Source organism: Papio anubis, chromosome 6 (assembly GCF_008728515.1).
Source record: "Papio anubis isolate 15944 chromosome 6, Panubis1.0, whole genome shotgun sequence".
Classification (NCBI taxonomy): Eukaryota; Metazoa; Chordata; class Mammalia; order Primates; family Cercopithecidae; genus Papio; species Papio anubis.
The window spans coordinates 11938737-11962275 of NC_044981.1; the positions used below are offsets into that span (position 1 = coordinate 11938737).

The following is a 23539-nucleotide window of genomic DNA, read 5'->3' on the forward strand; positions in this document are numbered from 1 at the left end:
TATCTCATTCAATAAGTCTATACATGTAAATATCTCTGTGACACTAATAAATATGTCATAGGTTGGTAAATTTGATTTACATTCTAAATAAAAATTCTGATATAATATTGAATCCTTGCGAATTATTTTCATTGGTGATTGATTTGATGGGTGATTATGTTTTTAGGAATTTAAAGTGTGTGTAATCAGATATCCATTAATTAAAAACTATTTAATTGAGTGCCTATAGTTGAGTATCCACAGTACCTACAAAAAATCTTTATGCTACTTTTTCAAGGCTTTTACACATGAGAGAAAGAAGCAGACAAATAACTAATCTTAAGACAGTGTGACAAGTGCTATAAAAGGAATGTAAATGGTAATATTAGATCAGAGAGTAAGGTTACTTTACCTCCCTTCTGTGGAAAGATCCAGAAGGCCTCCCTAGAAGGTGAAACTTAATCTGATGTTTGATGTTTTTATTTAACCATTAACCAGAATGGGTTGAAAAAGGGTGAAGGTTATTCTTGGAAGCAAAGCAATTTAGCCCAAAGTCATGCAAGAGAAGAACCCAACTTCTCAGAGAGCTGTAAATATACTAGCTTGGTAAGAGTACTGGGTAATATTCAGTGGTGATGGGGAATGAGACTGGAGGTATTCAGAACATAGATTGGAAATAGACCTGTGTGTCATGTTAAGGAATCTGGAGAATCTTTTAAGCCATTGAGAGTAAAATAAAAGGATTATCGCTTTTGTGTTTATATATATATGTTTTAAAAATAGTATAGTATTTTTTAAAAGCTTTTATATTGTCACTATCTAGAGAGAATTACCAAATATATTCTGGAGTATTTTCTTCCATTATTTACATATTTATACATTTTTATCCTACTTCAATTTGCATATTCTACATTTTTTACTTACTATTATACTGTATCTTCCAGCATCATTGAATACTTTTTGCCAACATGATTTCTAATGCGTGACCAATATTACAACAAATGACTCTACTAATTTTGTTTAACCTTTCCTTTACTGCTAACAATTAGGTTGTTCCAAATGCTTTGCATAAGCATCCATGTATAAAAATCTTTTTAGCCAAAGTCCATTTTTATGCCTTTAAGACAGAGTTCAGCCTGGGTGCAGTGACTCATGTCTGTAATCATAGCACTTTGGGAGGCTAAGGTGGGAGGATCACTTGAGCCCAGAAGTTCGAGACCAGCCTGGGCAACATGGCAAACCCAATCTCTACAAAAAAAAAAAAAAAAAAAAAGGCAAAATTAGCCAGATGTGGTGGAGTTTACCTATAGTCCCAGCTACTTAGGAGGCTGAGGTGAGAGAATCACCTGAGCCCGGGGAATTTGAGGCTACAGTGAGCCGTGATCGCAGCACTGCACTCCAGCCTAAATGACAGAGTGAGACCCTGTCTAAGGAAGGAAGAAAGGAAGGGAAGGAAGGAAGGAAGGGAAGGAAGGAAGGAAGGAAGGAAGGAAGGGAATTGCTATGTCAAAATGAGTAAATTCTTTTAAAACTATGTTTTACTAATTTCTAAATGTAATTCCACAAAAATTTTGGTTATTTACACCTTTCTCTCTTGTCTCAGTAGCAGTGTAAATATTCTCTTTCTTTGTAGGCTTATCGGTGAGACAAACTATTTGCTTTTATTAAAAAAGCTTGTTAAGATTTTTTAATAAAGTAAGTTTTTAATGGACATTCTAAGAAATAATCTTTGTTAAATAAAATTTGATTTTTTAAATAAAAGTATTTTTAAATAAAAGTCCAATGAAAAATTGTTGAGGAATATATACAAATGCAAGGAAGAATTATTAAATAATTTTAATTATATTTCCTATATCTAAGGACTGGCAACATATTGGTATTTAGCCCTCCAGTCTTCAAACTCTCTCTCATTAAATACGTTTAACAAAATTGAGACCTTTATTTTGCCTTTTTCATATAATGTAGAGCAAGTGTTGTATGAGATCATTAATTAGTCTTCAAAATATCACTTGTAAGGGCTGCATAACATCTTATATGAATGGACCATTTTAAATAACCATTTCTGTATTATCGGCTAGTTGGTTTGGTTCTAATTTTTCATCTTCACATTAACATCTTTGTGCATACTTCTCATTAATTCCTTGAGATAAATTGCTAAAATGGAAATGTTGAGTAAAAAGATTTGAACATGTTTTATGACTTTTAATTCATTTTGTCAAATGGCTTTTCAAAAAAATACTCACAAGCAGAATGAGAGGTATTGTTTCACAACATTCAGATCTTATTCATATTTAAAATTTTCCTATTTGACAGGTAACAATTTTTAAATTCTAATTTTATTATATATAATATTAAATAGCATTTTAGGTCTCTCTGAGCAATGTTTATTTGGTCATATTTTGAGGATTTAGTGCCTTTTTTTTTTTTGCTGTTCAGTCTTTCTGAAAACCACTAAGATTATTAACCACTTATCTGTAATAGTTATTCACAGTGCTTGTTTACCCTGTATTTCAAACTGCTGAGTTATTGGATTTTACATGTGTCTTAGCTGGCTATCATATATCTTTGAGTAAATTTTTTAGGAAGCATTCAGGGGTACTTTCTGAGCCTTTACATATATACAATATCCCTTCTGTTGCTATCACATGTGAATAACACTTTGCAGGATACAGAATTCTTAGACTGCAATCTTTTCCCTCACAAATGTGTGACTATTGTTGTTTGATATACAGAATAATGGAGACAAAGTCTGACGCTAGCCTTTGTATGTGTGGTGGTTAATTTTATGTGTCAACTTGACTGGGCCACAGACTACCCATTTATTTGGTCAACTCTTATTCTGGGTGTTTCTGTGAGGGGGATTTTGGATGCAATTAACATTTAAATCACTAAACTGACTTGTTGCAAAATTTACACTTCCTTTTGTGGGTGAGCCTTATCCAAGCACTTGATGGCCTGATTGGAACCCCCAAAATTTCCCTGAGTGATGGAGAGAATTCCTCCTGTGTGGTGGCCTCTAAACTGAGACAGTGGTTTTTTCCTGCCTTTGTACTTGAACTAAAGTACGTCTCTTCCTGGGACTCACACCTGCCAGTCTTCAGTTCATACTGGAACTTAAACCATTGGCTCTCCTGATTCTCCAGTCCACTGACTCAATTTCTTATAATAAATCCCTTTACACCACATACACACGCACACACGCACATGCACACACACACATCCTATTGAGAAACCAAAGATAGTATGTTACCATTACCTAGGTTTTTTCTTCTGCTTTCATGCTTATAGAATTTATTTTCTCTATCTGTGAAATTTAAAAAAAAATGTGTACTATTACCTAGGAATGGATTGCTTATAATCATCATATTTGGAACTCAGAATGGTTCGAATGGGTGGGAAGTTGCAGGACCTCCTGCGTGAAAGCTATTCTGTCTGTGGAGTGCAGTGAGGGAAGTCATTCACTAGGAGAAAGGAGGTGGTAAATTTTGTGACTTGATGCTGCATCTTTAGAGTTCACATCCGTGTTCTCTGTTCCTGTTTACAATGCTACTTTTCTAGCTTAGTATTGGTCTTCCACTGCTTTGATTCAGATGTGATCTAGGTCCAGCTCTCTAATCTGAACCCCTCGCCCTTTGTGTTTAGCAATCATTTTTCGTATACATTCACGTGCTGCATAACAATGCTTTGATCAATGATGGACCACATATATGACTATTGTCTCATAAGATTACAATGGAACTAAGAAATTCCTATCACCCAGTGACATCATAGCCGTGATAATGTCATAACACAACACATGATTTCTATGTTTAGTATGTTTTGATGCACACATACTTAACACTGATTACAACTGCCTATCCTATTCAGTATAGCAACATATTGTACAACATCTTTGTAGCCCAGGAGAAATAAGCTGTACCATCTAGCCTAGGTGTGTAGTAGACTCTACCATCTAGACTTATGTAAGTACACTCTATGATGTTTGCACAATGACAGAATTGCCCAGTGGCATATTTCTTAGAACGTATTCCCTTCCGTTAAGTGACACATGACTGTTTTTATGTCTTTTGTACCCAGACTTGGATTTGAGCACAGAAATTATATTGTATGCACCTTTCACTTAGTCGGCTATTAGTTATATTTGTTCTCTGATTTAAATTAAAAATAAATTGTTATATACATATATGTATATATACATATAATACAGTATTATTCTGGCTTAAAGAAAAGATAGAAATCCTGCCATTTGGAACAACATGGATGGACATGAAGGACGTTATTACTTTAAGTGAAATAAGCCAGACACAGAAAGAAAAATACTGCACGGTTTCACTTATATATGGAATCTAAAAAAGTCAGATTCATAAAAGCAGAGTGAAATGTTGGTTACCAAGAACTGGGGGTTGGGACAAATGTGGCGATGTTGGTCAAAGGGTGTTAAGGTTTTGTTATGCACAATGAGTAAGTACTGGGAAATGTAATAATGTACAGCCTGGTGACTATAGTTAATAATAATGTATTGTATATCTGAAATTTCCTAAGAGAGTTCATCTTTAGTGTTCTCAACACACACACAAAAAAGCATAACTACGTGAGATGATGAATATGTTCATTAGTTTGATTGTCGTAATCATTTCACAATGTATGTGTACACCAAAACATCATGTTGTACATCTTAAATATACACAAATATTTTTTGTCAAGTATACTTTAATCAAGCTGGAAAAAAATAAATTTAAAAGGCTATCGAATTTTCTCTCACCGCAAAAATACACAGTACAGATTTTTAAATCTCCAACTCCTTTGGATCACTATTGATAATAATCAAATTCCTGTCTTAGGCTGGCCATCAGGCTTTGTCCTTTTAAAAAACTGTATATAAGCAAATAGGTATATAGAATTGTCATAGGCAAAGAGACAAAATTGCACAAAAATAAAAATCTTATTGAAAAATGTACCTATCTTAATGCAAATGTTTTCCAAGTGATTTTGTCAGAGATTAAGAGAGAATAATGGTGGCTCAATGCTACTAAAATTCCATAGTTGAAGATTTCTGCGTAATTGCCTACAACTTCATTCAACAATAAATATTTAGTAAGACCTATTATGTGTCAGGCATTGTGGCATAGGAGACTTGTCAGTGATCATATCCACATAGATTTTTGAATTTATGGCACCAAACCCTGCTACCTGCATAATACACAATAAAAAGCACGTATTGCTCAATGTAATTTAGTATTCTATCATTCACAATAGAATTACCGCTTTACATAGATGACATTATGCTTCATGATTACTAGAGAATTAAGTGGTTACAATCAATATAACTCTTACAGATTTAAAACACACTTTGTAGCCTATCTCTTCTCACGGTTGGGGTTGTTTTTGTAACTCATATCTCTTATGTTCTGCACAGTGTGATCCGTACATTGATATTTGCACACATCTATACATAGCCACATTCCCCAGAAAATAACCTGGAGTCCTAAATAATTCTATAGAGAATTCTGGGAGCTCCTGTTTACCCACAATGCCCTATGTTCCAGGAATGTTGGTTTTTATGGTTCTTCATATTTACTGAGCTTATTTTCTTCTGTCCAATTTCCACCTCACTGCTGAGGCTGTTAGGCAGCACCTAGCTGTTTCCCACCCATTTACTTTTATTCATGCATCAGTTACTTAACCAGTCAGTTAACAAATATTTCCCACAAGTCATGGACCACAAAACTGGATCTAGAGACACGTACAAGGCTTACTCTTCGCTCACGAGAACGTCATTGTTCAGTACCATCCAGGAAGATTATTCTCTTGTGTCCTGGACGCCATGCCTGAATGTTGGTGTCCCCCCCAAATTGCTATGCTGAAACCCAACTCCTAAGGTGATAGCATTAAGAGGTAGGGTCTTTGGGGGGGGGTGATTAGGTCATGAGGGCTCTGCCCTCATTCATGGCATCAATGCCCTTATAAAAGAGGCCTGAGAGAACCTATTTGTCTCTTCCACTATGTGAACACACATAGAGGGCACCGTCGACGAGGACTGGGCACTCGCCAGACACTGAATCTGCCAGCACCTTGATCTTGAACTTCTCAGCCTCCAGAACTGTGAGGACTACATTTCTGTTGTTTATAAATTGCTCAGCCTAAATAAAGTATTTTATTATAGCAGCCCAAACAGACCAAGAGACTGGATATCAATGGGCCTGAAGCAATGGATGATCCAATCACTGAAAAATTGCCTCTGACATCTATAGCAATAACTCCATGCTGTAAAGAGAGAGGAGACAGTAAATAATGAATTTTTAATTGCTGGAATCTGAGCCTTAGGAGGCAGAGGAAGAAAAGAGCGTAAAAGAAGACAGCTGGTCTTGGTGCTTGGGGAAAGAAAAGGAGAAAAAAAAGTCTGGCATTGCGGAAACACTTATACAAGGTAAAGCAGTCTCTTAATCCTGAGGCTGGAACTCAAAAATAAACAGACAAAACATTGAGCAATACCTCAACACTCTCGTCATTCCTGTTAATAGGCTTATAATAAATCCAGCTGGACCAGCCCAAAGATGATTATTCCAGAAAGAGCAGAGCAGAGCTGCACATGGAAATAAGCCCTCTATCTTCTGATACCTCAGTCTCCACATCACTCTAAAACAACTCATGAGAGTAGCCTTTAAGTCCTTCCTGAAAAAGTGGTATGATTTCCATGATAACAAATGGTAAAACAACCCACCTTTATAAAAACAACAACCAAAAACAATTACAACCACCATTTTGTTAGCCTTTCATTAAACATTTGAATTTAAGAGACTTAAAGCAAGAACAGTGCTGAGAGACTACTTGTCCTCAAGTGGAAACTTGTTGGTAACAGACCCTTATTTGATATTTCAGGTAAAATGTAGCTTGAAATCAAGCTGAGGTGAAACATCACGAAAGTAAAAGTCAGAAAGCTTGGAGCTTCATGGTTCCAAAAGCCAACTCAGCCTGCATCACAGTTTGGTCCTTACACTGTGAACTGTGAATTGCATATGGACATATAGAAGCTGGGTCAGAAATATTTTAAATCACAAGTTCTGGCTGCTTATTGGAAATATTGCTAAAGAAGTTACATTCATCTGCTCAAGTAGTCACACCAGAATACCGTAGACTGTGTGGCTTAAGAGAAACTTATTTCTCACTGTTCTGGAGCCTGAAAGTATAAGATTAAGGTTCTGGCTGATTCAGTTTCTAGTGAGGGCTCTCTTCCTGGCTTGCAAATGGCCACCTTCTTACTGAGCTCTCACATGGCAAAGAGAGAGAAATAACTCTTTCTATTCCTCTTCTTATAAGGCTACCAATCCTATCAGACTAGGACCCCACCCTTATAACCACATTTAACCTTCACTACATCCTAAAAGCCCTATCTCCAAATACAGTCACATTGGGGGCTAGGGCTTCAACCTATGAATTTGAGTTTGGGGGACATATATCAAGATCCACTACTCATAGATTATTTTAGCCCTGCATGTTTAATCATATTTGTAGGTAGCACTATTGTAAAATACAGAAAAATTATGATAATGAGTTACATTTTACTTGAAATATCTTAGAATCTTAGCAAGTCCTTTTTAATATAAATTGTGGAGGGGTCAGTCACTTAGGTCTGTTTCCGAGAGAAACTTTCTAAGAAATGCTCTATGTAAGATTCTTTGGTAACAAAGTAAAATGTTACCTGACTTCTCATTCCAGCATCTTGATTTTTTCCTAGGGCAAAATATTTTCCCCTTGAAGACTGGAAATATTATCCATGTTGTCTTCCTGAATATTTTCAATGACCTGTGCCCTGCCAGCTCTAGCTTTTCAAGGGTCTACACTCATCCTCAACAGGTAGACTGGTTTTTACAAATGTTTTTACCATAACTTCATTTCCTGTTTCAAATGTGAAATAGATAAAAAATGAGAAGAGTAGTGACATAGTAAAATTGATAGGACCAATTTCAGAATGTCATTTAGACACTCTAGGAACTATTCTTTTCTCACCATGAGGCCACTTGGTATTAATGTGAGTCATGGGAACAATTTAAGCATTCAAAATCCTCGTAAATTTAAAGAGAAACTTTCTCATCTTAACACATTTGAAAAGAGAAAACACATAAAATATAATCGATTTGGAGTATAATTTTTTGTTCAATTATTATTAAACATACAAGTATAAATCAGTTCTTCACAACCCTCCACAATTCCCCTTGGTGCATTCCTCAAAATAACAGCATCTGGGATTTTTGTTTTGTTTTGTTTTTGCTTTTGTTTTTGTCTCAAGCTCACTTGTTTGGTTATAAACATTTTTACTTTTTTGGACTGAAAGAAAGAAAACATCCTCTGAGAACTATTTTTGTCCTTGACAAATAAGAAAAGGGATTCAGTAAAATACCAACCATAAAAAATCAGTATATTTTCTAAAAAGGATTTATTATAATGTTTTCTGCAATATGAAGACCCCTTTTAAAGAGATTACTACTTGTTCCATGGTAAGAATTTTTATTTTGTAATTAAGCAGTAAACCCTTCAATGTTTTGTGAGGTGGCAATTTTATAGATCTCCTTTTCAATCAAACAACTCGGAAATAATTTCCAGTTCTTTAAAACACACAAAGCAAGATCATATTTTCCACATCTCTAATTTTGATGTTTATAAATATCTTGAATCAGGATAAAAATTCATGACTAACTCATATCCCCAGAGTGTAGTCTTGGTTACAATAATACCATATACTCATCTCCACTTAAATATTTCATTACAGATGACATGAAGTTAAAAATATATCAAATGCAAAATGACAGAGAAAAAATTCGGAAGGGTAACTATGCAAGTCTGAAACTGGGGAGAAGTAGTTGATTTGAAGAAGATGAGGATTATCAGTGAGACTACTGTAGACGCATGAAGTCTTTTTAACTTTCCTTGGAAATAGCTAGGCTCTTCTACCAGCTTTGCAGAGCTCCCAAAACTCAAGGCAGTGATCCAATTTACCAGTTCCTAGGTCTTGTTTTAGCCAAGACAAAAGAAAAAAAAATGTGTCTAGGATTTGAATTAAGATTTAGGAATTTGGCTGGGTGCGGTGGCTCACACCTGTAATCCCAGCACTTTGGGAGGCCAAGGTGGGTGTATCACTTGAGGTCTGAAGTTCAAGACCAGCTTGGCCAACATGGCAGAAACCCCATCTCTACTAAAAAATACAAAAATTAGCCAGGTGCAGTGTCTGGTGCCTGTAATCCCAGCTACTCAGGAGGCTGAGGCCAGAAGAATTGCTTGAACACAGGAGGTAGAAGTTGCAGTGAGCCAAGCTCATGCCACTGCACTCCATCCTGGGTGACAGTGAGATTCTATTTCCAAAAAAAAAAAAAAAAAAAAGATTTAGGAATAACAAATTATAAATATAGTAAAATAGAATTGCTGAAATTCTGTAGGGACATAAACTCAACAGGGTGTCACCAATTATGAGTTGAATTCCAAGTTGATTGTTTGGAAACATTTTCCCACAGCAATAACAATATATGTGGAATTTAAGTTTCAACCCACAAGATATATACGTTGTGTTATTAACAGTTAGTAGAGCCTGATCATCACATGTGCCATTGTTTTACGGGGAAACAAGTTTCACATTTTCAATTCCCAGATGCTTCATGAGCACCTCTTTCCATAGCCCACTTTTTAGTGAGCATACACTCTTCCTCTCCTCCAGCCTCAAAGAAAATCCGAATCCTAATGCATCATTAAAACAGGATCCCAAATCTCCATAGCAGAGGAGAGATGAGACACTGAAGGGATTTAAAGTTGAAACCCATGTTGAAGGGTTTTCAACATGACATATAACTGTCCATTTTAAGGTTGGAAAAATGGACAGTTGGAGGTTGTCCAAAAAGAGGTTGGAAAAAAGAGTATTCCAGGAGGCATACTCTTCATCTCACCTTTACAATTTTCAATTGCTGTGACTGAAATAGAGTCATGAAAGAGAAGATGTTGATAATAGTTATAAGAGAAAGAAGAAATAAAATCCCTGCTTTACATCTACTTCATGTAACCAGATCTGAAAACCTCAGTGACCTCTGTGGATTAAACTGTATTTATAATTGTGGAAATTAGACATGATAATGGAACACTGGTTCTTCCATTTTCCGGAGGCTGTTTTAACACCACGTGAGTAGGGTGTCTAATTTTTCTGACCTTTGGCTATTTTATTCATACAAGCCATGCTGACCAAATGCCTTACTGTGTTAACTAGAATGGCTTCAGTTAAATAGCAACGGTAGAGGAAAAAAATAAATTAATGCCTCTTCTCAGCAGTGACCTGACATTACACTTCCTGTCTTTTCTAAACTCTCCTGTAAAATATATACAATATTAAAATTTAAAATCCTGACATTTATAATTCTTCTGGTAATTTATTTCTTCCCTCTGGTGGCTTAATCACTGCAGGCCTGGATTTTCTCATTTGTAAAATAAAGGAATTATATCAAATAATACCCGAGGGTTTTTTAAAATAAAAAAGTCCATAATACTACTTAAGTTTATGCTGGGATTGAACAAATATGTAAATATAATGTGGACAATGATGGGTTTTTCACTTTTGGAGAAAAGAAGTTACAAATAAGGAAAGTGGGGAGAATAGAATGAACTGTGTGGTATCGTATTAAAACTAAAGGTATTAGTATGAATTCATGGTTCACGTATATATGCATATATACACATATATTTACATATGTATATATGTGTATATACCCATATATTTACATATGTGTATATGTGTATATACACATATATACACATGCGTGTATATATATATATATACACAGATAAACAAAGATATATAGATATGTGCCTATGCACAGATTAATATACAAACATATATTTCCTAGCTCTGTCTGCTGAAAAAAACCTAGAAACAATGACAACCCAGTAGCAATTAGCATACCTAGAGCCAAGATATTGGTTCTAAATATGATTCCCTGATAAAAAGAATAAAGACTTCTTGGAGAAATTATTGATTTCAGTGCTCTGGCAGGGAAGATATAAGATGAGCCCAGAACATCTTGTGGTGCCAAAAAATAAAGACACATTTGAAAAATGATAGAACCATGTCAAAAGAACAGAGGAGCCAATTTGTAAGAATTCCCAATGGCCAAAGCTGGAACAATTTGAGTGACAAAATAAACAATGATAACATCAGATTATAACCCATCAAATAAAGTAAATATCTAAAATCTATACTTATATCAATCAATCAATAGGGAAGAAAAAAATACTCTTCCTTACAATGGAACTTCATTTCACAAACATAGAAGAAATGAGGGACACACAAAATGACCATTAGGCAAACACAAGAACAACCCCAGAATGATAAAATTATTGGGCGAGACCATGAAAAGAAACTGAGATGCATATTTGCGTAGCATTAAAATATCTCCCCACAAGATATTTATTAATTAAAAAGAGAACATCCTAATTTTACTCTGGAGAAACACAGCAAACACCACCTTTATACAGTATTGAAAGTTAACATCATCAGTTATAAGACGGCAGCATCATGTATGTCTTGGTATGTTACACTGAGGACACAATATCACTCCTGCATTCATACCAGAAATGCATCATCTCAATCTAATGCTGAGAAAATAACAAACAACTGTAAAATAAGGGACAGTTTACAAAATGACCCACCAGCACTCTTCAAAAATATCAAGGCCGCGATGAAACAAGGAGAACTTGTCACAGATTAAAGGAGATTAGGAGATATGACAATTAAATACCATACAGTCCAAGATCCAAACAGACATTAGTGAAACAGACTGGTGAAGTGTGAAGGTTTGTGAAGCAATTAATTGTGTCACATCAGTGTTGATCTCCTCCTTTCCATAATTGTGTTGTGGTTATATAGGATGTCTACATAAGTGGAAGGTAGGTGAAGATAGGCAGGAACTCTCTGGAATATTTTTGCAACTGTTTTCTAAGCCTAAAATTATTTCAATTTTAAAAGCTGAAAAAAAGACTGAGTTGTAATAATTTGCAGATTTTAATCGATAATAACATTTATTTCACAAGTAATGATTGAATGACTTCTCTCTGCTAGGCACCATACTAAGAGACATCTAATGACGCACAAGACACACACACACACTTCCAGTTATTTTAAGCAATTCTTAAGCACTAATATTAAGACAAGCATTCTTATTTTTCCAGAAATGCTAATCAAACATCTCTAATTATAATGGTGGTCTTATGACCAACAAGAGTAATTAAGGTAAAACAGATGTCAAATTATCTATAAATTTGATGTAATTCCAACTTTAAAATCTTCACCAAATTATATAGGGCTTCATAAATGGATTCTGAAGTTCATATGGAAGATAAAATATGTAAGAATAGCTAAAGGAATTTTAATAACTGGCCCTAGCAAATATCAGAGCATACTTGAAATCTACAGCTATTAAAATGGTAACATAGGAGCACAAGCAGAGATCAATGGAACATGATGAAGGGCCAGAAACAGACTTATCTCTCTCTGGGAATTTAGTAGAGGATATTGAGGATAATTTTATCTAGTGAAGAAATGGTTTGCTATTCAATAAATGGTATTGGCATAATTTGAATCCTTTGGGAAAAAATTAAGTTCATTTATTTATTCAACAGATATTTAAATGCCCACATGTTTTGGAAACAGGAATCTGATCTCCAACCAACTCCATGTACAAAAATAAATATCCAATGTAATAAAGAGCTAAGGCGTTTCTTAATCTATAAAAAGTATTAAGATAAAACACGGAAGGACTTTCTTTGATAATTTCAACTTTTATTTCAGATTCTGGGGGTTCATGTGCAGATTTCTTACCTGGGTGTATTGTGTGATGCTGAGGTTTGGAGTTCAATTGATTTCATCACCCAGGTAATGAGCATAGTATCCAACAGCTAGTTTTTCACCTTTCCCCCCACCCTCCCTCCTCTATTAGTCCCCAGTGTCTCTTGTTGCCATCATTATGTCCCCAAGTACCCAATGTTTAGCTCCCTCTTATAAGTGAGAGCATGCAGTATTTTGTTTTCTTTTCCTGACTTAGCTTGCTTAGGATAATGGCCTCTAGCTGCATCCATGTGGCTACAAAGGACATTATTTCATACATTTTTCATGGCTGCATAGTATTCCATGATGTCTATTACCACATTTTCTTTATTCAGTCCACTACTGATGGGTACCTACATTGATTCCACGTCTTTGCTATTATGAATAGTGCTGTAATGAACATAAGAGTGCATATGTCTTTTTGGTAGAACAAGTTATTTTCTTTTGGATGTATACTCAGTCATGGGAATGCTGGATAGAATGAAAGTTCTGTTTCAAGTTCTTTGAGAAATCTCCAAACTGCTTTTCATGGTGGCTGAATTAATTTACATTCTCACCACCAGTGAATAAATGTCCCCTTTTCTCCGCAGCCTTTCCAGCATTGTTGTTTTCTGACTTTTTAATAATAGCTAGAGGATGGCTTTTATCATCTTAAGTTGGGAAAGAGTTTTCTACCTAGCATTAAAAAACCTGCAAGGTCTAAGGAGAAAAACTGAAAAAATGTAATTTCATAAAATTTTAAATGTTTACATGATAAAATATACAAATTAGAAGATGTGGAACAGACTGACAGCATTTTAATGTATATAAAGATCAATTAGAATATAAAATAAATAAAAAGTTTCTATAAATAAAAAGACAACTCAACAGAAAAATGGGGAAAAAATACAAATTGGCAATTTACCAAACAAAAAGGCAATGGTAAATATATATAATCAAATATATATATCCTTAATAAAGAAATAAATACAAATTAAAACAACACGGAGATGCTTTCACCAAATTGGCAAAAATGTTTCAAGATTATTCATATTCAGGGTTGACAGTTATATGAACGTGAAATCAAAAACTCACACAGATTGTTGGGGTAGATAAGATGCACATAACTTTTGATCAAAGAACTTAATTTCTATGAATCTATCAAAAATGCTCAAATGTGTACAAAAGGAGCATGTATGGGAAAGATCATTTGAGCTGTTTGTAACAGCAAGATACTGGAAACAGCATTAATATTCTTTAAAAGGAGAATGGTTACTAAAAAGCTATAGAACATCCAGACATTGAAATACTTTTCAGTTATTAAAAAAAGAATGAGATAGTATTACATGTATAGATATGGAAAGATCTTCAATATATTTTGCTGTGTGTGTAACAAACAAGTTGCATATCAGTTGATAGAGTATGATTACATGCATATATTTGCATGCATACATATATAGAGACAAAGGAGAATTTACATATTTTAATTTAGATTTGTTTCATATAATTCTTCATTTGAATTTTTACACTGGGTATATATTCATTTATGATATATGGAACTAAAAATGTAAAGTAAAAAATAAGCTTCTATATGATTTAGAGCAGCTTTATGTAAATATAGCTGTTCGGTTCAACTTTTAAGGTCAACCTTAAAAGGAGAAAAAATGGGCTAAAAGTAGAATATGCAACCAAAAATATGTATTCCTTGATTTAATCTAGGATTAAACTAATCTTAGATTTAATCTAAGATTAAATTAAGGAATAGGTTCTTCTGGTAAAGCTTTAAAATGTGAATGAACACAGTTCCTTCAGCTATAGGTCAGGTAAATTGATGGAAGGAATATCTATAAAATTTTATGTTGGAAGGCAAAGTAGGGAGGAAGAGGCCAGTGGTCCACACAGCTCCCTTTAATAGCCTAACTGTTCATATGGTGGTGTGGACTCACGCAACTACACTCCTAGAGTTCACTAAATTGCAATGGTAAAAGCAAAACAAATTTAATTATGTGAATGCATTTCTTGTACACTTGGAAGTAAATATTAGACTAGATTAAGAAGCAAGAGATCAGTTCTACAAAGCCAGGTGTAAATAAACTATTAAGTAACATGAAAATCACAGAGTAAGTCTACAGAACTAACACAAAACTAGAGGAAATACTTGAGAAGCAGAGGATGATGATGAAGCAGCGGATGATGATGAAGCTATGATCACACCATTTAAAAGCAAGTCTTTGAATTCCGTAAGAAAACCCATGTGGGAAGTCTAGAAACAGAATTCTCCAGCCATCCACCCATTGCTCAAACCAGAAACTGGGGATCATATTTTCTATTTCCCTTCCCTCTCCCTCACATCTCCATTAATTCAACTTCCAAAACATCTCTCAAATCCTTCTACAGAGTTCTACCTTCAATACCTGCTCCCACCACTGACACGTCTCACCGGGACAACCACAATGACTTCCCAACCTTCTCTCAGCCTTCACTTCTTTCCCTCCAGCCCATCCATATAACAACCACAGCGATCTTTTAAAAATTTAAATAGCCTTGTCCATTTCTGTTTCAGGGAATTGTGCTGCGCTGACCCTCAAGACAGCAGTTCTCACCCAGACACATTCATTCTCCACCTTCTTCGTAAGTTGCTCTCCTTACTTACCAAGCCAGCGCTGCTTCCTTTCTCTCTCCGCTTCCCTCCTCAGAGACTTCATGCTCACTTTCCCCAAATTTGTACTGCATTGATTCCTTCTCATCATTCATGCCTCAATTTAAATATTTACCAATGACTGCTTCCCTGATCATGCAATCTAAAAAGTAGCCCCACTTCCATCATTTTGATCTCTGATCTTTTCCTTTATAGCACTTACAGACATGTATAATCATATATTCACTTGAGTGTATGCTTGTTTAATGTAGACCCCTTCCGCAACCCCCACTTTCCCGTATAGACTGAAGGGAGGCAGGAACTGTGTCTGTCTTGTCTACTATTATATTCCCAGTGCTGAGCCTTGTACCTGGCATGTAGTAGGTGTTCAATGAATGAAAAAGTAAACAAGCCAGAATAATCGGACCCAGAAATATGCTGAAGGGATATAAATGCCTAGCAAGAAGAAGGTTAGTAGGAATAACTATTATTTGTGTGATTTCAAGATACAAATGATGATATAGGGATAGATACAGGGCCCTCTCGGGAAGCCAAATGGCTGCACAAACAGTGTGGTAGGAACACAATGTGGCCACTGTGTCTGTGCTGCTCTGATTGGATCTAATGATAATTTTGTAAATGCACCCATGGTGATTAGCAACTGGCTCATACTGAATAAACTCATGACAGATTTATGTGTGCACTGCAATGCCAACTTATTCATTCATAATACAAAATAGAACTATCAAGTCAACATGCAGCTCAATCACCCCCTATAGGAGAGAGACAGGTAGCTAAATTACATCCAAATGATTAACTGCTCAGAAAAGATTCCCGGTCACAAATCACCTGTGCAGCTGAGATACCATCACCTTAGTCTAAGCTACCGTTGTCTTATGTCTGCACTTTTGCAACAACCTCATGACTGTTCTCTGCCGTCTCTGCCTCTCAAATTCATAAGGCACCCAGCAGCAAAAGTGTTCCTTTTAAAACACAAATCCAGTTAGGTCCCTCCTCTATTCAAAACCCTTCAGTAGCTCTCCATTATATGAGAAGGAACTCCAGCCCTGACTTGTAACCAGTTTGTAAGGTTTGGTATGATGGGGCCCCTGCCTTCTCTCCAGCCTCATCAAGTGCCCCTCTCCCCAGACCTTCAGACTCCCCAACACAGAGGTGTGTGTTCAGATTTGAGAATCTGACTATACGAATGGACAATGGCCAGACCATAAATAAAAATAGAACTCTGGGCCAGGTGTGGTGGCTCACGCCTGTAATCTCAGCACTTTGGGAGGCCAAGGCGGGTGGATCACAAGGTCAGGAGATCAAAACTATCCTGGCAAACACGGTAAAACCCCGTCTCTACTAAAAATACAAAAAAAATAGCCAGGCATGGTGGCGGGCACCTGTGTCCCCGTGCCACTTGAGGCTGAGGCAGGAGAATGGTGCATGAACCCGAGGCAGAGAGCTTACAGTGAGCGGAGATCGCCACTGCACTCCAGCCTGGGTGACAGAGCGAGACTCCATCTCAAAAAAAAAAAAAAAAAACAGAACTCTGACCCACAGCCTGCAGCAAACAGGCCAGGAAGCCAGCCCACTATCCAGAGGAACCAGCCCAGGAAGCCAGTCCACTATCCAGAGGAACCATCACAGGAAGCCAGTCCACTATCCAGAGGAACCAGCCCAGGAAGCCAGTCCACTATCCAGAGGAACCAGCCCAGGAAGCCAGTCCACTATCCAGAGGAACCAGCCCAGGAAGCCAGTCCACCATCCAGAGGAACCAGCCCAGGAAGCCAGCCCATCGTCCGGAGGAAGCAGCCCAGGAAGCCAGTTCATCATCCAGAGGAACCGGCCCAGGAAACCAGCCTGCTCTCTAGAAGCTAGACTTGTAGGAAGCCAAACCACTGTCTCTAGAAACTGATACAGGAAGCCAAAAAGAACCCCTCAATAACAGGACCAAAGTGGCCAGGACTTGACTGATGAGTAACTGACAGCTTCCCTAATTGTTGTCCCTACTTCCAACAGAGGAACAACCGGAGAAAGCCAGGTGTGCAGCTGTAACCCATCCCATAGATGCCCCACTTCCAGTGAGCTGCCTCCAGCTTCCCACGCCAACAGCTTCCGATCAGCACACTTTCAGAGCCTTCCCTTTTCTCCACTATGAAAGCTTCCCCACTCCTCTGCCTGCCTTTGAGCCTCTGCCAAAACTCAAGTGATGGTAGCCGACTCCCTGCTATCGCAAGCTTGGAATAAACAGCCTTTGCTTTTCTCATTTGCTTGGTCTTCATTTATGTCCACAAGATCCTTCACAGTGAGAAGCTGCTTCTTCACTTGGAGCCTTTCTAACCCTGCACCCTCTGCCTGGAATGCTTCCTCCACCCTCCACGTGGTCAAACCTCTCCCTGTTTTCCAGATTTCAACTTGTGAATTGAAGACACCTTCTCTAACCACACTGTAACCACTCCCTTGTTGCCCTTTTTTTTTTGGTTTCCTTACAGTGCTTGCCACAACTTGCAATCATTTCGTTTGGTTTTTTGGTTTGCCTCTTTTCTACCTGTCACCCCCACTAGAATGAAAGCTTCAGAAGGGTAGGGCTTCGCTTCTGTTTACTCTGATCCTGAGGACCTAGAATAGAATCTTACAAACAGCAGGTACCGCAGAAATATGTGGAAAGATGGGCAGGGTGAATAAATGATTGCATGCCTAAGGCAAATGCAGCCTCAGTGGAAAAAATAACTGGGCCAGCAACCCATTGAAAGAACCGGATTTTGAATGAGTCCACGGTGCTGCAGATTTGCTGATCTCTTTTGTGGACCAGGCGTAGAGTTGGGAGTTGGCTCCCTCTTGATCCCTTGTGATATACAACGCTCCACATCAGAGCAGTGGATGACAAAGAGACATAGCCCCAGAATGCAGGGTTGAGTCTCAAAGTCTCACAAAGTCTCCGAACTCTGAGCATTTGGGTTACACAATTTCTCTAGCTGCCAAATATTAGCCCTCCAGGCCTTCCCAGGATCCAGGCCTCAATGTCAGCTTCATCTATCCAAGCTGCTAAGAGAAGAAGTGAAATTTCATGGCTTAATAAGCCACAGGCCTTGTCCTTGAAGGACTTATCAAATCTAATCATTGGCCACAATTTCTTTGCAGCGAAGTGCATCAGTCAGGGCTCACCAGAGAAACAGAACCAACAGGATATACCTTAAGAGATTTAATTTCAAGAATTGCCTCACACAATTGGGAGGGCTGGCAGGTTCAAAATATGCAGGGCAGGCCCAAATGTTGGAAACTCAGACAGAATTTCTATATTAGAGTCTTAGGCAGAATTCCTTCCTCTCGAGGAAGCCTCATTTTTCCTCTTCAGGCCTTCAACAAATTAGGTAAGGCCCACCCACGTTACTGAGAGCAATCTCCCTTACACAGAGTCACCTGATTGTAGATATTAACCACATCTACAAAATAATTTTCATAGGCCGGGTGCAGTGGTTCATGCCTATAATCCCAGCTCTTCGGGAGGCAGAGGAGGGCAGATCACCTGAGGTCAGTCGTTCGAGACCAGCCTGGCCAACATGGTGAAACCCTATCTCCACTAAAAGTACAAGAAAAAAAAAAAATTAGCCGGTGTAGTGGAGCACACCTGCAATCCCAGCTACTCGGGAGGGTGAGGCAGGAGAATCGCTTGAACCCAGGAGGCGAAGGTTGCAGTGAGCCGAGATTGCGCCATTGCACTCCAGCCTGGGCAACAAGAGTGAAACTCCATCTCAAAATAATAATAATTTTTGTAGAAGGATCTAGATTAGTGTTTGCCCCAAAAGCTAGGCACTACAGCCTAGCCAAGTAGACACATAAAATTGATCATCATGTCAAGGTTTCAATGTTAAATCCCTCATTTTTTTTAAGTGAGTAAGATTATGACATTCTTTATTTAACACCCTCTGGGGCTGGCCATCACTCTGTTTAAATTTCCAGTCCCCTATCATGCCTGGAAATGGCGCAGCCTGATGTGACTCAGAAGGCACCTCTCTGGCCTGATCTCCTGCTGCCCTACTTGTCACTATTCTACAGGGAGCACCTCAGCTGTCCCAGTCACCATCCTGCCTCAAAGCCTTGCAAGTTTCCTCCCTTTGCCTGGATGTCTTCTCTCTATCCCTATGGCTAACTCCTTCTAGAATTCAAGCCTCAGCTTAAATATTTCCTGCCTTGAATGAGGGTTAGCTACTATGCTGCATAAAGTGACTCTCTTAACTCTTGATCACATCACCTACTGTCTCCTTTATCACCGCGTCACTATTTATAACTGCTGTTTGTATAACTTGCCTAAAATTTATTCAGTGATTCTCAACCCGGGGCAAGTTTGGCCTCGGGTGACATTTGGCAATGTCTGGAGACTTTAAAAAAAACATACTATATTTATTCATTTATTTATTAAACATGAACTTTATTTTCTAGAGCAGTTTTAAGTTTTTAGCAAAATTGAGCAGAGGGCAAACAGAGTTCCTATAGACCCTCTGCCCCGACACATGCTCAGTGTCCACCATTTTCAGCATCCGCCACCTGAGTGGTACATTTTTTACAGTCAATGAGCCTGTGATGACACACCATTATCACCCAGAGTCAACAGTTTTCATCAAGGTTCCCTCCTGGTTTTGTACATTCTGTGTTTTTTGACAAGTTTAATGACATGTATCTAGCATTGTAGTATCATATGGAATAGTTTCACCACCCTAAGAAGAATCCTATGTGGTCCACCTATTCATCCTTTTCTCCCCCACCAACCTTTGGTAACCACAGAAGTTTTTACTGTCTCCATAGTTTTACTTTTTCAGAATGCCATGGAGTTGGAATCATACAGTATGCAGCCATTTCCAACTGGTTTCTGTGATGGTTAATTTTAGCTATCAACTCAACTGGATTAAGGGATACTCAGATAGCTGATAAAGCATTATTTCTGGGTGTGTCTGTGAAGATGTTTCCAGAAGAGGTTGGCATTTGAATCAGTAGACTAAGGAAGATCTGCCCTCACCAATGAGGGCAGTGCTTAGATAGGACAAGCAGGCAGAGGAAAGGTTAATTCTCTCTCTGTCTCTCTCTGTCTCTCCTGGAGCTGGGGCACCCTCCTCCTCCTGCCCTTGGACATCAGAACTCCAGGTTCTATAACCTTTAGACTTAGGGACTTGTACCAGCAACAAGTTTCTCAGGCCTTTGTGCTCTAACAGAGTTATGCATCAAATTCCTTGGTTCTGAGGCCTTTGGACCTGGACTGAGCCATGCTATCAGCTTCCCTGGTTCTCCAACTTATAAATGGCCTGTTGTGGGATTTCTCAGTCACCATAATTATGCAAGTCAATTTTCATAGTAAATCCCCTATTATCTATCTAGCTGTCTGTCTGTCTGTCTATCTGTCTGTCCCATTCATATAATCCATTATCTATATATTCATCCATCTATCCATCCCATCCATCGAATCTGTCTCTCTATCTCTCTCTCTAATCCATCTAATCTATTTATCTATCTATGTATCTAATCAATCTAATCTATCCATCTAATCTATCTATTCCATTCATCGAATCTATTACCTATCTATCTATCCCATCCATCAAATCTATTATCAATCTATCACCTGTCTGTGGTCTCTCTGGAGAACCCTAATACAGTTTCTTTCACTTAGTAATATGCATTTAAGTTTCTTTCATGTCTTTTACTGACTTGATGGCTTATTTCTTTTTAGCTGTGAAAATACTCCATTGTCTGGTTGTTCCACAGTTCATTTATCCTGAACCAAAGACCGTCTAAGTTGCTTCCAAGTTTTAACAATTATGAATAAAGCTGCTAGAAGCATCCTATGTAGGTTTTTGTGTTGACATGTTTTCAACTGACTTGGGTAAATATCAAGGAGTGTGATATAGTTTGGATGTTAGTCTCTCTGAATCTCATGTTGAAATGTGATCTTGAGATCAGATCTAGTGGGAGGTGTTTGGGTCATGGGGGTGGATCCCTCATGAATGGCTTGGTGCCCTCCCCAGGGTAATGAGTGTGGAGTCCTGAACAGCAGGTGAGGAATGTGTAAGAACATGGAGTGATTCGCAGAGTCAAATGAAGCCTGGGAGCCAACCAATGTATTTCACAATGTAGAGGTCACTGATGACCTCAGTAAGAGGGGACTGGGAATGAAATCCTATTTGGATGGTATCTTAGTCTGATTTGTGTTGTTACAAGAGAATACCACAGATTGACGGATTTATAAAGAAAAGAATGTATTTCTCACAGTTCTGGAGGCTGGAAAGTTCAATATCAATGTACTGGCATTTGGTGAGGGCCTTCTTGCCGCATCATCCTATGGTGGAAGGCAAGAGGGTGAGAGCAGGCGAGAGAGAGAGATTGAACTTGCAACCTCAAGCCCTTTTTATGATTGGCATTAATCCATTCATAAGAATGGAGTCCTCACAACTTACACTCTTCCCTTTAAGCCTCACCTCTCAATACAGTTGCATTGAGATTGAGTTTCCTGCACATGCTTGTTGAGAGACACATTTAAATGACAACAGATGGGCTAAAGAGGGAACTAGGGGGAGGAATGAAAGACAGAGAGTAACAATAACTCAAAGAGTTTTGCTGCCAACGGGAGCAAACAAATGGGGCAGTGATGTGAAGGGAGGTCAAGAGAAGGCTTTTGTTAGGCAACAGAAATAATGCAAAATAACCCAGAAGAAGGGGGAAATGATGGAGGAGAGAGAAGGGAGAGAACTGCAGGAGTAGATCAGAGCAGATGGGATTTAGTGTAGGAGAAGAAAGGAGCTTGGCTAGCTCAGCCATGGTAAAGGGCAGTCACAATATGAGGCAATGTGCTGTCTATGAATTCTGCATGCTCACATGACAGACTGCAAAAGAGCTGACTGCCTGCATGGGACCAGAACAGTCAGAAGCAAATATTACTGTGGACCTTGTCCCTTGATGACATCAAATGCTCCTTTGTCAATATGGTCAGTGATCCGTTCTGTAGGTGCCCTTTTCTTTCACAAGGAGGCAGAGACCACATCTCTTTCTACCTTGACTCTCTCAGACAGAGAGTGGCATTTGAAGCAATCACCTTGTCCCTGTCTGTGTTTGGCTTCTAGCTGCTCTATTCCATTTCTATGCTTCCAAGCTCCTGCCCTTTGCCTTCATCTCATATTTTGGTCCCTTTTCTAGCCTCTTAGATTCTGGATCTGGTACTTGGATTCTGGTTTCTGACTGGATTTCAGTATTCATGCTCACTTGGTTAGGACTTTCCCCCAGAGCTCCTGGCTGTCTTGAGCTGCATGCCCTGCTCTATTTCCAGCTCTTTGAGGCCCAGTCCCTGACCCTGGCTTGCCTGGCTAATGCCCTAGTCTGGATCTTCTATCAGCCATCAAAAGGAAATTGATATGTCCAGAGACAGCTCAAGTTTTGTGGTGAGACACAAATTCAAAATAGCAAAGTGAATTACCATTGACACATATTTATATATGAATTTTTGCATAATGTAGCCCAGATTCATATTTCAATAATAGCTGGAAGTATCCTGTTGATGAAACAAATCTTATGAGATGCTTTAATAGGTAGAAGTCTAAGATAGTCCCCCAAATTTCCTTTCCCTCCATCCTCCATATATACCTCTTATGTAATCCCTGGGGCTGTGAATGTGATGGAATTTACTTCTGTGATAAGGTTGGGATATATGATGCAGTTGTCTTTAAGAAGGGAAATTGTCCAAGTGGCATTGACCTAGTTACATAAGTCCTTTAGAAAAGAATGTTCTCCAGTGTCCTCTCAGAAGAAGCCAGAGATTCAAAACACAGGAAGGACTCCATGGATACGTTGCTGGTTTAGAGACGGAGGGGGTCACATTCAGGACAGCCTGTGTGTGACCACCAGCTGACAACAGCAAGGAAATGAGAACCTCAGTCCAACAACTACAAGGAACTGAATTCTGTCAACAAGAACAAGCTTGGAAGGGGATTTTCACCCAAAACCTACAGATGAGAAGACAATGTGCCTGACATCTTGATTTCAGCCTTGGGAAACCCTGAGTAAAGAATTTCATTATGCTGTGCTATACTTTCCACCTGAAGAAC

The 23539-nt window shown here is 38.2% G+C and overlaps 1 protein-coding gene across 1 annotated transcript in view; it reads left to right on the plus strand.

Moving 5' to 3' along the window:
- The first annotated feature begins 505 nt into the window (after positions 1-505).
- HIVEP1 (HIVEP zinc finger 1) overlaps positions 506-23539 on the plus strand; it is a 221581-nt gene continuing 198547 nt past the window's right edge. Inside the window, exons 1-3 of the mRNA XM_031666913.1 lie at positions 506-585; positions 12800-12883; positions 15378-15445. The gene's annotated coding sequence lies outside the window, so the exon portion shown is untranslated. The remainder of the gene's footprint in view (positions 586-12799; positions 12884-15377; positions 15446-23539) is intronic.